This window comes from Festucalex cinctus, chromosome 11 (genome assembly GCF_051991245.1).
Source record: "Festucalex cinctus isolate MCC-2025b chromosome 11, RoL_Fcin_1.0, whole genome shotgun sequence".
NCBI lineage: Eukaryota > Metazoa > Chordata > Actinopteri > Syngnathiformes > Syngnathidae > Festucalex > Festucalex cinctus.
Genome location: NC_135421.1, coordinates 17,043,377 through 17,057,612, shown reverse-complemented (window position 1 = coordinate 17,057,612; position 14,236 = coordinate 17,043,377). Strand labels below are relative to the sequence as shown.

Below are 14,236 nucleotides of genomic sequence, written 5' to 3'. Positions count from 1 at the left end.
TAACCCTGTCAAGACAAATGTATCATATTAAATAAAAGCCATTTTGTGCCCTCTATTTCATGACTAAATTATTTATTTTCCATTAAAACCCTGACGTATGATCTGACACATGCATTGCACGGATAATCCATTAGAGGGTAGTATCATCCAGCTGATGGGTTTTCCAGCAACGTTGCAAGATGGACACAATTGAGAAAGGAGAGGCACATTATTAAAAGTGAGAATTGTTCTTTCTGATTTTTGGGATTACGAATACGTTTGATATGTCTGTTTATTATTAGATTTTTGACAGTTATAAATGTATGAATTTAAAGCATTGTGACCGGACGTATCAAATATGATACAAATCAAAAGTCAAGTTTTTGTTCTAAATGAATAATAAATACTCGATTTACAAATAATCATATTTTCTTCTTATATATTTCAGGGTTCATGCTTTATAGGGTTAAATTAAAAGGCATGGCCTGGTCTGTGGAATGACGGCGAGCGTTGGTGGCTCAGGATAGCAACTGGGTGGCTAACAGTCCATGTGCAAAACAACATAATCAAGTTTGACAAGTTGATAATTCTGGCAACAAAAGTGCTTAAGCGGCATCAATTTTTATGTTATTGTTTTATGTTTATGGCCTTGAAGTGTTTTCCATTCAACAACTTGCTGTAATTGAAACTTTACTACTGTGTCAGCGTAGATAAATAACTACAATTAACACAAATTTGGGTTACGTTGCAGGAACGGAGCTTGAGGACCCCGATGTTTTTCATCCTCGCCTCGGTTTATGGTTGTGGGGCCTTGAGATGCTAACAAAATCAATAAAATTGCTTCGGCGAACCCAAAAAGTGCTCTCGTGAGATTTTGAGCAGTTGAGCTGCAGGTTACCGATGAAACACATGCTGCGTTTATAACACAAAAGATATGGAAAAAAAGCTGTGAAACGGGGTTAAGCTCATTGAGGAAAACCAAGCACATAATAACACGCTAGCATATCGCATATGAATGCAATATTCAAACTGACTACATTGCTATCTTGCTCTGAGAATTACATCTCTAATAAGCAATACAAGCCTTCTGGAACACAATAGCGTCTTTAGAGAATTGAGCAACAAATTGCTCGTTCTCCCCACTCCAAAAAAGCCCGAAGCAGCAATATCGTCGGAGTCAAATGATCCTCATAAGGTTTCCTGTGAAGCCTGAGGGGTAGCGGAGGCAAGGCAAGAATGCTGGAAGTGAGGAGGAGGACTAAATCGGATGTCAGATGAGCATTACTGCTGCCACGCGGCAAAGACAAGACATTCAAACACAGACTGGTCGCAGCTACCATGCCAGTCAACTTTTATACATAATTCACAATAAGCATGGGCCTGTTTCATATTATGACAGGATAACTGGGATTGATATCTAGTAAAAAAAAAAAAAAAAAGTTGTGACTTTCAACCCTGGATATAGCTTGAAGCCAATAACTGGCTCGGGGTGTGCAGTATAAATTTGGCCTTTGGTTGGGATTTAGACTTAACCCACCAATCGCGATAACTCTTGACGACTCAAGCAAACATTTTTTTCAGGAGTCACAATTGTTGTTTGTGTATTTTCTCCACTGTCAGATTGAAATAATGTCCTGTTTTTGAATAAAGTGAATGGAAATTTAAACGTGGTTTATCTGATTCATGAACAAATAATCAACAGATTAATAGATTAGTAAAATTGTTAGTTGCACTTGCAGCCCTAAATAGCAACAATGTTATGTGCATTTGTTTGCACTAGTGACACAAATGTTTTCACAATTACATTATACTGCATCTTTTTTGTTTAGTTTTACTTTTCCCATTTTTTTTTAAATGTGGTTTTGCTAATGGACCATATTTGTTTTTGTAAATCATTTTCCAAACATAAAAGAGAAGATAGACTTTTCAAGTCAAGTCATCAACAGTTTATCAGCTCCTGGCTATTGTCTCCTTATGGACTTCCTCCTCCCAATATAAGTGAGTGGAATAGTAGTAAATCAATAGTCACTACAATAGACATCTATGTATGGTATGCTTTGCTTTAATCAATTCAGAATTATGACAAAATACAGAGAATGGCAATTTCATTCTGAGTGCTACAAATGGTTACCATTCTATGAGTTTATCCAGGTTATAAGTAGTACAGACAGTCAAGTTAATTCCTGGAGCTGAGACTTGGTTCCCATAAGAAACTACACGAAGGAAAAGTGAAGAGGAGCTACTTACCTTTTCATTTACTGCTGAATGAGAGGTGTGAAATTACGAGCGATGGCACTCTGACCGAAGGTTCCGCATTAAGCGCTTGCGAGAAAACCTACTTCATGGCTGTCGACAGTGTTTATAAACACGAGACGGCGGTGACCTATGAACCTCACTGCTGATAGGGTAGGGTAAAAACCAGGTCCTATTTTAAGATTCCACCCTCTAATCACAGAGCCCTATTGTGTTGTCTTGATTACAACTGCTCAACTTATAGGAGGGAACACACACACAAAAAGGCCTGAAGCCGTCATTTGATTAAGATCATGGCAATTTGTGAACCACAAATATGCGAGAAATGACTACACGACAAACAAGTCACAAAAATCATTTTACAGGGAAAAACAAGTGTTTAATTTTCGCCTTGTTTCCTTCAAGACTTTTTCCTGGGGCCTTTGATGATGGACATGTCCACCGTATTTCATTTAGTAACGGGTGTTAAGGGTGATTTGTTTTAACTTTTCAGAGGATGTTATTGATTGAGTATGGGCAGCATAACTGAAACCCTTTAAATTAGGGATAGGCGAGTACAGATACCAGGTATCGGTATCTGGCCGATACCAGCCTTTTTTCAGCATGCTCATGACGCAGACGAGTACAAGCGACCGATGGCAGAGGGGGAAGACATTAAGTGAGTCATCCTTGCCTGTAACTGGCGCTAGCTTGCAGCAGTTTTTCACCAAAACTTCACCGGTTTGGAAATACTTCAAAATTGTGAATCTTAAACTAAAACAGCATTTTTGTGTTTTATTTTGAGCGTTAAGACTATTGAAGAGTGACTGTGCTGTTTTTTTTGTGTGTCAAAATTAAAGGAAATCTATTTGTTTAAAAACATCTTTTAGTGATTTTTTTTTATTTGTCAAAATGTACTACTGGTATCGGCAGTTGGTATCATACCATAACAATGCCGACAATTTTTCCCCATGTAAAATGATCCAAAATCCTCCCACTGTATTATACACGGAATCATCTAATTAAATAAAACAGACGTCTACCGATACCTACAAGTTATAGAAAAAGGTGCACTTACATTCCAAAATTATATCTAATGTCTAATGTATATAATACAGTAACTTGATTCCAGAAATTGTTTGTGTGTCGAGACCATGAGCAAAACTAGTCTGAAGCCAACTCAGACTCTTTTATGTATTTATTTATTCATTAATTTTTTAATTTTCTTCACAATAATATGTTCCATGCAGCCCCACAATTCTGAACATGATAGTCAGATTACCATAATATTGTGTTTTTGGAATATGAATTAAGCGGCAAAATGCACCCGTTTTTATCCACTTCAGAGGTGGTGGCCATTTTTGTCGACTGAAAATGACAACACAGCTGCTCGGATCTCAAGTAACGACCAATCATGGCTCAGCTTGCGAATGTCACATCAGGAAACTCACAAAACAGGTGAGCCGCGATTGGTCGCAACTAAGCGCTGAGCAACTGTGGTGTCATGTTCCGTTGACAGCAAGTGGCAAAATGGCCACCTCTGGATTTTGCTGCTCAACTCATACTCCACAAATGCGATATTAATCAGAATGTCTTGTTTAGACTATGAAGGAGCATACAATGTAGTAAAGAACATTTTTGGAATGACTTCCACTTTTCAATGCACAGGATATCATGTCCGGCCGAAGTAAAAAACGGCTATAAATTCATGATATGTCAATTCTGCTTTTGATATTGTTGTTTCTAGGCAGACTCATAAGCTAACATAGAAAAGGAATTAGAATAGAAAAATAATTAACATGTATTAACATAAATTTTTTATACTTTAGCTGTATTTTCTTAAACAATGGGCTTTTCACTTCTTGTACATGAAGCAATAACGGTGACCTTGCTTGACTGTAAGCCTGCACAGAACTGTTGTGTGCTGAAGGGTTGGATCCCAAAGCGCAGACACAAATAAGATTTTAACTATTTATTCACATAACTTGACTAAACGAAAAGCTACGAGAATGCATTGAGAATCACGCGACACCAAGCCCCCTTGGGGTGCGGAGAAGCACAGAGAACAGAGAGTTATAATCCGGTGAAACACACAATTCTCAGACTGCACCTACAGGCAGTGAATCGATCTGATTGGTTGTAGCAAGTAAAAGACTAAAGAACGACATCACAAAGGTCAAGACATTGCCTAAAGGATTAAAGATCGACATCACATAGCCTAAAACTAGATGATAGTTACATCAGTACAAAACAGACACTTGACCTCACACCCAACAGGTCATGAACTCAACTCTAACTTAACCCAGGCATGAACCCAGACATGAGACACGACCCCAAACAAACCTCCTGCATGACTCGAGTCATGACAAGAACAGACTACTTGCTTTCCTGTCTAGCTGACCTTTCCTTTCTCCTCCCAAAACCTAACCAGGCTGCATAAAAATCTTCCCATGAAATATGTCTTGTAGACTCCTCTGTAAGACTTGTGTATATTTGAAGCTTTAAATATAAACAAACCCAAACAACAAATTGTTTTCCAGACTCTTTTATTTATCTCGCCTAACTACTGAAAACTCTACATCGCCAAAGTGGATGTAAAATGAGTGTCCAAGACCTGGCTGAAGCTTCTTTCCTATGAGGGATTGCGAACAGACTGGCTGCCCAAAGAGCGAGAGCGGAACCTCCAAATGAACCCACAGCTCATTAGCTGGGCAAAATGCGAGGCTCTTTCAGCCAGTTAAGACTTGTAGAAGGGTAAAAGGGGAACACGCGGTAACCGCATGGAGGCACTTCATTGCAAAACAAAATAAGTCACAGAAGTTGACAACCAACCGAACAAACCAACCATTGTATCATGTCTATTAGTCAAAGAAAGACTCCAGGCTACCGTATGTTCCTAACTATAATTCCCCCATAAACACATCAAAACAACTCATCATTTTATAATTAAAAATCTGTCCAATAACACAACTGAATGGCTGTTTGACACATTTTAAAAATGTCCCATTAATGGATTCTGTGGGGGGTGCTCATGTTAAATAAAAATGTATGGACCGTTTACCCTTTGATTTAACACATCTCCAGGTGGTTAAACGTATAGCAATAAAAGAAACAGTTTGCAACGCTACTTAACGCTCACAGTGCTGCATGCCCGCGTCAATTCCAGGTCACTGATGACAGCAGGATTCCAGTTCATTTCTCTCCTAAGGGAATAGCTGATGTGCAAACTCTAAGTAAGCTGCTTCATATGATTCTCACATGGCCAATTCATGGCCAATGCTGCATGGGACAGCAGGAAAATGGGAGGGGAAACATACAAAATAAGAATGTCACATAGTATGGCTTAACATTACTCATATGAAAACATAATCCCCAATTAACAAGCATAAATGACCACCACATTTTGTTCGGATCAAACACTTGCAATTCACTTCAAAAGTTGCAGATTGGGTTAGCAGGTGCCTCTCAATATATTTGAACAGTGTGGAAAACCTATTCTAGCGTTGCAGTTCATCAAGTGAAACCGATATACAGTAGTACTAGTAGCTACACTGACAAGAGCAATATTTACATTTTTATCATTTTGATGATACACAAAAACCTAATGAAATTACATTATGTAATAAACAAAGTGGCTTTCAATGCACTTTTTGAGTCGAACTAAATTACCTTTTCTATAATATTCTTATTTATTGAGATGCACTGGTAGTAATGTTTTCACAAACACAAGGAGCTTCACTTTCGTAAACGTACCAAAATACAAAATTAACTAAGTACAGACATATTTTTATTTATTTATTATTTTATTTTCTATAGCTAAGCAGTTGGTGAAAACGAGAGAACAAATTAATCAGAAAAGTCGCAAACTGTCATAAAGTTTCAGAGGTTGTGCATTGTCCAAGAGTATTGTTTTGAAAGTCCGTTACATGGGGAGGAAAAAAATGGAAAATCAGAAGGCAGGTACTTCCCAAAACATTTCCCTTCCTACCCCTTTATTCTTTCTACAACGCCAAACCATTAACTTGCATTTAGTCTCACACATCTGATGTTTTGTTTTTTTACGTGCTACTGTAATATTTTGCTACCGGTACTTAAGTTTGGCTATCAGGCTAAACAAGGAATAAAAGTTAGCAAACAGAATAATCACATTAATATGTGAAGCCAAAAACTGCAGGAAGCGGCCCTTACCTCTTTGTCAAAACACCGCAACCAAATCCAAAATAATGTACATACACCCCTTGAGCCCAAGGTAAGACCACTAAAAGCTTTGAAGTCCAGAGGCTCAACTTATTTGTACAGAACGCGGGGAGGTACTGGGTGTGTGTGCGTGTGTGTGTACGTCTCTCAGGTATGACCAGCTACAAAGCAAATACATTCCATGTGACCTGTAATAGGTAGACCATGTTTACATGGGAATAATGACAACCTAATATAAAAAAAAAAAGCACTGGGAAAGCCAATCCCTCTTAAAAACAATATTTTGTATGCCAGATAAGGGTCTTCCCCACAAGCATATACTTGGATTGTTTGAGTATTCGACCCAGTATACGTATAACTTGTAGGAGGACCATTGTCAAGCTGAGAATTATGAACAGAGTGGTATGACAACAGTCCTATAATGGGTGTTTATGCCATTAATATTCCCAAAGTGTTGGACTCGCACAGCACGGTCAGGTGTTTTCGAACTTTTGGTTCCAGGAACCAAATCCTTGAAGGGACTCGTTGTTAGAGGCGCTGTCGCATTAACACTGAATTAGTTTGATCAAAGAGTCGCAAAGTGTGGGAAGGTCGAGATATGGAGCAGATTGCAGACAGTGTGTGTGTGAAATACAATGAAAACGCCAGCCTGCTCTATGTTTACCCGATTAGCCAAGCGCTCAGCAATACTGACCTTCACTGAGGCAAGGCAGCAATATAGATGGCAATGTGGTGGTGCCTTGACTTACAGGTAGAATGTACCTCAGATTATCTTTCTTAAAGAGTTATAATGCAGTAAGATCGTTGACACGTTTCGTAAAAAATGAGAATAATCTACGTATCTCCAGAACCTGGCAAGTCAGGTTACTCCTGAAACGAGGACCCGCTTTCATGTTCTTTTAGCAACTTTGAGCAGCAGCATTATCAACACCATTAGTGTCACGCCAAACAAAAAATACTCAAAAATAAAAGTGCTAACTTCCCGCTCAGAGAATATCCATTAAAAATTATTTATTCAACTTGTATCAGTGTCCTGTTGCCAGGGCCATGGAAGACATGGTAGGAAAGCTGAAGAACTGGACTGCCAACAAAAACTATTGACAATAGGTGACATGAATATAGTAATATAAATAATAATGGCAATTGGTTGGTTGATATCATGAGGATGAAGCCTACAAAATAACACCAAATTCCACAACGAAGCACAAATAGTCTTCATTTATGATTTTAATTAAACTAAAAATAAAAAAATAAAAAAAAATAACCGTCGGACTACATCTATCGACTACACGAAGACAAAAAGCAGTCCAAAACTCACAAAGACCTAATGTCCCAGGCAACACATTATCCCTAAGCTATACTCTGGATCTTGTATTTAGGTTTCGATCGTAAAGCTGCACTGGTATGTAAAATCTGTAAATAGGGCTTGGAATCACACTTTACATCTTTAGAGCAGGAACTTGATTGAACCGTACACCTCCCAACAACATTTTGGATGCAAGTCAGGACTCACACTTTTTTGTAGTTGTTTGTTTACCATTTTCACAAATCAACTTGAAATTGGGTGGCCATATCTCGCATCAGTGGGCACACAAAAAAAAAATCTTAAGGACTCAAGACTAATGCTGCATTCAAGGATGGTCGGAAGTCGGATATATCCGAGTTTGTTTTTCCCAGTTACGACCTGAAAGCCTTCGAGGCGAAAGTAAACTACCAAAATGGCAGATAGCGGTAAATAGTTTTTTATTTTGGTCCTCAAAAATCATTTTGACCTCCAGGAAACTTTTCTGCTCGCAATTTTGCTTCATTTATTGTTTTTATCTTATTTCATAAGCATTTCATACAGTTCAGTAGTTCACCGTATAATTTCATGGAGGGAGATAGCAGCATACCGTCACGTACGTTGTGTTACGTGGAGTTATGTTGAATATATATGAATTAAGAAAGCTATCTAGTATCTAGTTTTATATTCAACTAAATTGTGTTTTGCCATTCAGAGTGACATCACTTGTAGTTCGTTGGTGAAGTCGGGGTCCTTTTTTTCTTCCGACTTCACAAGTGGAATTTCCGAGTTCAAGAGAGTTCCCGTACACACTTCCTGGTTTGAACTCGGAAAAGTCCCACTTCCGACCACCCTCGAATGCAGCATAATATTGGATAAGAAGTCAGCCATTTTGGTTTCAAATAGCCATTCTGAACAAATTTCAAGGCTCTTCCTTTGACAAACCACCACTACGCAATTTCCCCAAATGAGTCGCAAACTGAAGCAGACATCCTAAAAGGACACACCACAACAAGTGAGCTTTTGGCTCTATGCCTCCATATCATAACATACAACAGTGATATTTATGGTATGTTTTTTTTTTTTTTTTTTTGCTCAAATAGAGCTTAACAGAAGGCGTAAAAATGTTTACTTACATCTTACGAAGCACTTTAGACGTTTTTAGTACATGCTTTTGAAGTAGCATCTTAAATCTGATGCGCTACTGACTTTAGACCAGGTTGTACCGGTTTGGGGCAAAGGGCTTTTATATTTCAAGGCACCAAAACAACTGTTGTTTTATGTTGCACATTTAAACACCGTTGGCAGAGAGTGAGGAACATAACAGTAAACTAAATTGCGTTGTTGGGAAACATCGCTTCACTGTGGAGCATGTTTATGTTTTGTTGAGCACATGGTCAGATGACTTTTTCTTTATTGCACTCCTTGAGTTGTGGGAGTCATTTGTGTCTTTTGTCACTCACTTGCAGGCCCTCAGTGGTGTGCAAACATCACGAGTGGCTCTAAGTACAGAAACACGAGCAAAGTATAGTCAATATGCTTGTTACTCATATCGTGATGAAGTGCTGCAGCCATTGAATATTTCTAGAAATGATGATTCCATCAATTAATCGAGTAATGAGGTCAAAATGTGTTTTGCATTATAATACCGGAACAAAAAAAGGGTTTGACTTTTGTCCACTTGGTGCAGCAATCCTCATGTTCTACACTGTAGTATCTAGGGGTGTGAATTGCCTAGTACCTGACGATTCGATTCGTATCACGATTCACAGGTCACGATTCGATTCGATACCGATTAATCCCGATACGAATGGTCACGATTCGATACCGATTAATCCCGATACGAATTTAAAAGTCGATTGTTGCGATTTCTTTTCATTCATATTTAGAAAATACTAATCAGTAAGCTTGTAGAGTGTAAGATTTATATGAAAATGTATTATTTATTTATCTGAAATTTCAGTCTTATAGAGGTTGTAATCTGTTTCATGTTTGAACAGCATTAAAATAAAAATATTAAGGCTTAATGTGCCGTTCATATAACATTCTTCCATGCTCAAGGTGTGAATCCTAAAAAAAAAAAAAAAAAAAAAAAAAAATATCGATTCTGCCGATTATTGAATAGATTCGAGAATCGCGCGATGTAGTATCGCGATATATCGCCGAATCGATTTTTTTTTAAACACCCCTAGTAGTATCTGTGATTTTGTGCGTGTGTGGCTTTTAAGACGGTCCCTCGCCTAGTGAGTGACGTGGGAGTCAGCCAGGAGCTGCAATTAATTAATCATGATGCACAAACTGTTTCATTCTTTACATTTAGTTTCATTATCTTATGATTTTATAAGAAAATATAAAATACAGATTTGTTTTTAAAAATATTTTTTTCAGGTCACAGATCACATTCTACTCATAATTCAAAGCACCACTATATTAATGGTTTGAACAGTAAATTAGCACAAGCGCAATATAATTTGTCCTTGAAAATATGGAAAAGTCACCATGTTTTTCAGAGAATATCTGGAAATAAAATTCAAATAGGTGACTATAGTGAACAGCAAATATGTGGGGGATTACTGTATGGCACTTGCTGAATTACATTCAGGCGCTTAAACTTGTACTGGCACAAAAGTTTATTTCAACCAATGGAAACAAAACAAATAGGACTTAAGCGTAGTGGTACTGTAATCACATTACCAGCAATGTAAGCATACAATTAGTATATATATATATTTTTTTAATTCTTCATAAGCGGTCTAGCGCTAATCTGGGATTTCATTCCTGTATTGTTTATATACCGGTAAACTATCAGCGTGCAGACAAGCATTTGAATTTGGCAATAACTGACCTTTTTAGCAGCTTATTTGTTCCACAACTAAAATGTTGGATCAGATGTTTGACTTTGTTACAAGGCCAAAAACGTTCAAGGGGGTGGGGGGTTGTTTTTGAGTCATGTGAATGAGAAGCAGGGAGCCTTAGCATTGATGTTTAGCTTGATTATAATTGTACCACTATGTTCTTCTGTACCCAGTCACTTATGTTATTTTCTGTTGCAAATTGTGAGTTTGTAAAAGCGTTGAACGCACACACATTTTAGCATGCTTTTTGTTTACTACCTATGTGATAAAACCCATAATGCATTGCATTTTAATCACGTGATTCAGTGAAGTCAATTGCTTATACTGGGAACAACAAAGCCACTAGATGTTTGAAAAGAAATGCAATTTCTGGATAAATAGTGTTCTGAAAATTAACTTTATGACTGGATTTGTCAATTATTGCATCCAAGTTTTAATAACTTGCTTTAAAATTGTTGGCAACATAGGGAGGTCAAAGTGGATAGTTTGCCGTGAACTGTGCGAAAATTACAAGTACAATTTCTGCGCCAGTAAATGCGTACTGCGTCATGGTGATTACACCACATTTGTGAGGTCACAGGTTCAAACCCCATTCTGTACATATTTTTTTTAAATACCATTTCTTGACAACAGTCTGCATGGTCTGTGCCTAGGCCGGTAATTGTGATAGCAGCCCATCTTCAGTGGCAAAAGAAAATGAAAACTCCGAGGCAGGGAACACACTCAATATTGACCAATCAGAGCCGTTCACGGCAAAACAGTGCAGGTCGGACAGTTGTCAGTCACAGAAAAATATTCACTGCCTTCTTTAAATTTTGATTTAACTTGTGGGGTTTGAAAGATCAGCCAAAAATGTTTTAACACCTGTTGGCAACACTGGTTTAAATGGCTGGCAGCAGATGTGTTAATATTTCAAGTTAAAGGCCTTTTTGACGCTTTTCCAATACCTCTCTGTATGTTCAGTTCATAAATGTATTTTTAGTTTCTCAAATTAGTTTCATGAGTTGATGAATTGGGCACTTCAACTAGTGCAGTGTAAATCCAAGCCTCGGTGTGGCCCCTAAATAGACCGTCAGGGCTTAGCTGACGTGCCAGACGAATGACTACTTCCCAACCTAAAAAGCAAGACACGCCATTTGCTTTACTTGTCCATGAATCAGCGATAAAATGTGCAAATCGACAACTCTCGAATAAAACGCTCGCAAAGTAGTCATTGCACGTTCGCTCGGTTCGCTGCACGTGGCGAGGATAAACTACACGCTTCCGGGAAAAAAAAAATCACGCTTATTAAGTGTTCACATTTGCTACACGATAAGGCAAAAATAATGAAAATGTAGTCGGAACGGCAGAAAAAGAGGAACTCCATGCAGCCGCTTTGTTTACGTTGGCGAGGAGCAGCTGGTTAGCTCGGCTAAAGTAGCTCGTAAAAAAGCAAAAGCAACAAGCGCTAGCAAGCAGACGACCGCACAGGAAATGCGTCCGACAGGGAGAATAGCCCCAAAACGAAATGTTCGAAAAATGTCGAAATGTTCGCGAACTACGCTTCAACAAGTGGCGAAATATTCGCGCAGAAGCCGGTTGAAGCGCTCGTGTCCATGTTGTGGGAGTGAATGAAGAGTAAATGCGTTTTTTGATGTCGTTACCTCACTCGAGTGCCGTGTGCATCTCCTCTCCGCTTGGCACGAAAAAAATAAAAAAAATAAAAGAAATCAGCGTAAATGACGTCAAGCGGCGCGAAGGAACACTTATTCCCCAACGCCACTTACGCACTATATGTGAAGTCGCAAATCAGGCGAGGCGACTGTTTACGCAGTTGGCGCAGGGAATTCAAAAGACGACGGCGTCGTTACTTTTTTACTTCCACACTGCAGCAGGCTGGAACTGGCGGAACTAGTACAGTAGAGATTTGTAACTGATTTTTAATTTGACTTAACTGTAGTCACGAATTCCTAATTTGTGTCCACGACGTAGGTGTAATGTGTGCACACAATAGCAATTAATAACATTTATATAATTGTTTTTGGACAATTGGGTACGTAAATCAAGCGCACCCTGGTAGATTAGAAGCGGGGGATTCCTGGATTGCAGTTTGTGGCGAAGGTGCGCTTCATTTAATTACCCAGACGTCCAAGTGCATGGGGATTTTATTAAGCCCTTTAAATTTGATTTTCGTGCGCATATTATGCCCATTCTCTGGCTACAAATTAGTATATTTTGATCAAAAAATAATATTTTATGGTCACAATTAGCATTTCGTGTGAAAGGGACACAATTTGATTTTTACACTGTAACATTCACAATAAAGTATGAAAGTGCACAAACATTCACATTAATCAAGTTTGTTTGCGAAAATATGATTGCAGAAATGTCTAATTTTTTTTTTCTACCAATATTTTTAATCACCAATATTTTAAAACTGGGTAGCTACAAAGGTAGCTCATTTTATTCACATTTGCATGGATAGTTAGCAAGACATGGGAAAGATGACGGTAAAGGTGAATATCTAAAAAAAAAAAAAAAAAAGTTTATCTCTTCTCAAATAACGTAAGAATGACTGAGCACAGTCTGAATCGATTTTCCCATCGACATCGCCACTCGCAGTTCTTTTTGTTTACTTTGGACTGATGATGTACCATATCCAAGTAATCAATGGATTGACACGCGCTGCACTGAGCAATTCGTCAGCTAATATGGCGTGAAATGATTTTTGCGTTCCTTGTTAGGATGTGAACAACTTGACTTTAGCTGTGAGCATCAAATACAGGTGGTGATGGTGGTTGTGGGGGTGTGTGTGGGTGCGTGTGTGCGGGGGTGTGTGTGAGAAGAGGGGTCATCTCAGCAATTTAGTGTTTCAAGTTTGATATCAGCAGACACTGGATAATAACATACACAAAAAATAACAGACGCTGCATACGTCCGCATCAACACACAAAATGGTCTATGTTGCCCATCATCTGTCTTGTTGTAGCGATCATGATACATTGAAAGTAGAATGGTTTCATTTTTAAGCATGCGATAATCCAACATTGGCATATGACTGCTGAACATTTTCATACAATAATAATGAAATTGCATTTTTGCATCAATAAAATCCAAGTTTCTTGTCTAATTATACAATTATCATGAAGGAAACAGTCCTTATGCGTTCAATGCAAAAACATTTCACAAAGGCGCACATGGGTCCAAAGGAGTAATAAAAACAATGAGATTTGCATAATGGCCCAGAACAGCAGCTTATATGGCTTACGCCTCGGGTGAGTTTGCTTTGTCACAACGAGAAAAACTGGATAAAGAGAAAGAAAAAAGTCCTCAAGCACGACGACACTCTGCTTCACAGTATCTTATGATGTTGGATGACATTTAGAGAATCGGGTTTGAGTTTTATTAGAACTAAGTTGACGGCACACAGTGATGGTGGTGGTGGTGGAGGAGGGGTTTCGGGGAGGTTTCTTTCAAAAGTTCAAGTGCTTCTCGTGCAAAAAAAGGTTCTCTGTAAGAGCATGCCAGCGGTATCTACAGCTCCACTTTTGTGAGAGTACGGCAGTTGCTGTTTGCACCCCCTGGCTATACAAAACACAAGAGACTTAAAGTTATATAACAGTCAAAGCCTATTCTAACATGGAATATCGGAGTGTCTAGTGAGTCAGATGCACACACAAGTTTTTGCTTTTATGTAGCACCATATATGACC

The 14,236-nt window shown here is 38.4% G+C and overlaps 1 protein-coding gene across 3 annotated transcripts in view; it reads right to left on the bottom strand.

Moving 5' to 3' along the window:
- slc39a10 (solute carrier family 39 member 10) overlaps positions 1 to 12,249 on the bottom strand; it is a 34,212-nt gene extending 21,963 nt beyond the window's left edge. Inside the window, exon 1 of one of the 3 annotated variants that reach the window (XM_077537183.1) lies at positions 12,189 to 12,249. The gene's annotated coding sequence lies outside the window, so the exon portion shown is untranslated. Of the gene's footprint in view, positions 1 to 2,226; positions 2,249 to 6,399; positions 6,518 to 12,188 lie in introns of those variants that run through there. The other 2 variants (XM_077537184.1, XM_077537185.1) reach the window with 2 other exon arrangements.
- Between the last annotated feature and the right edge of the window lie 1,987 nt (positions 12,250 to 14,236).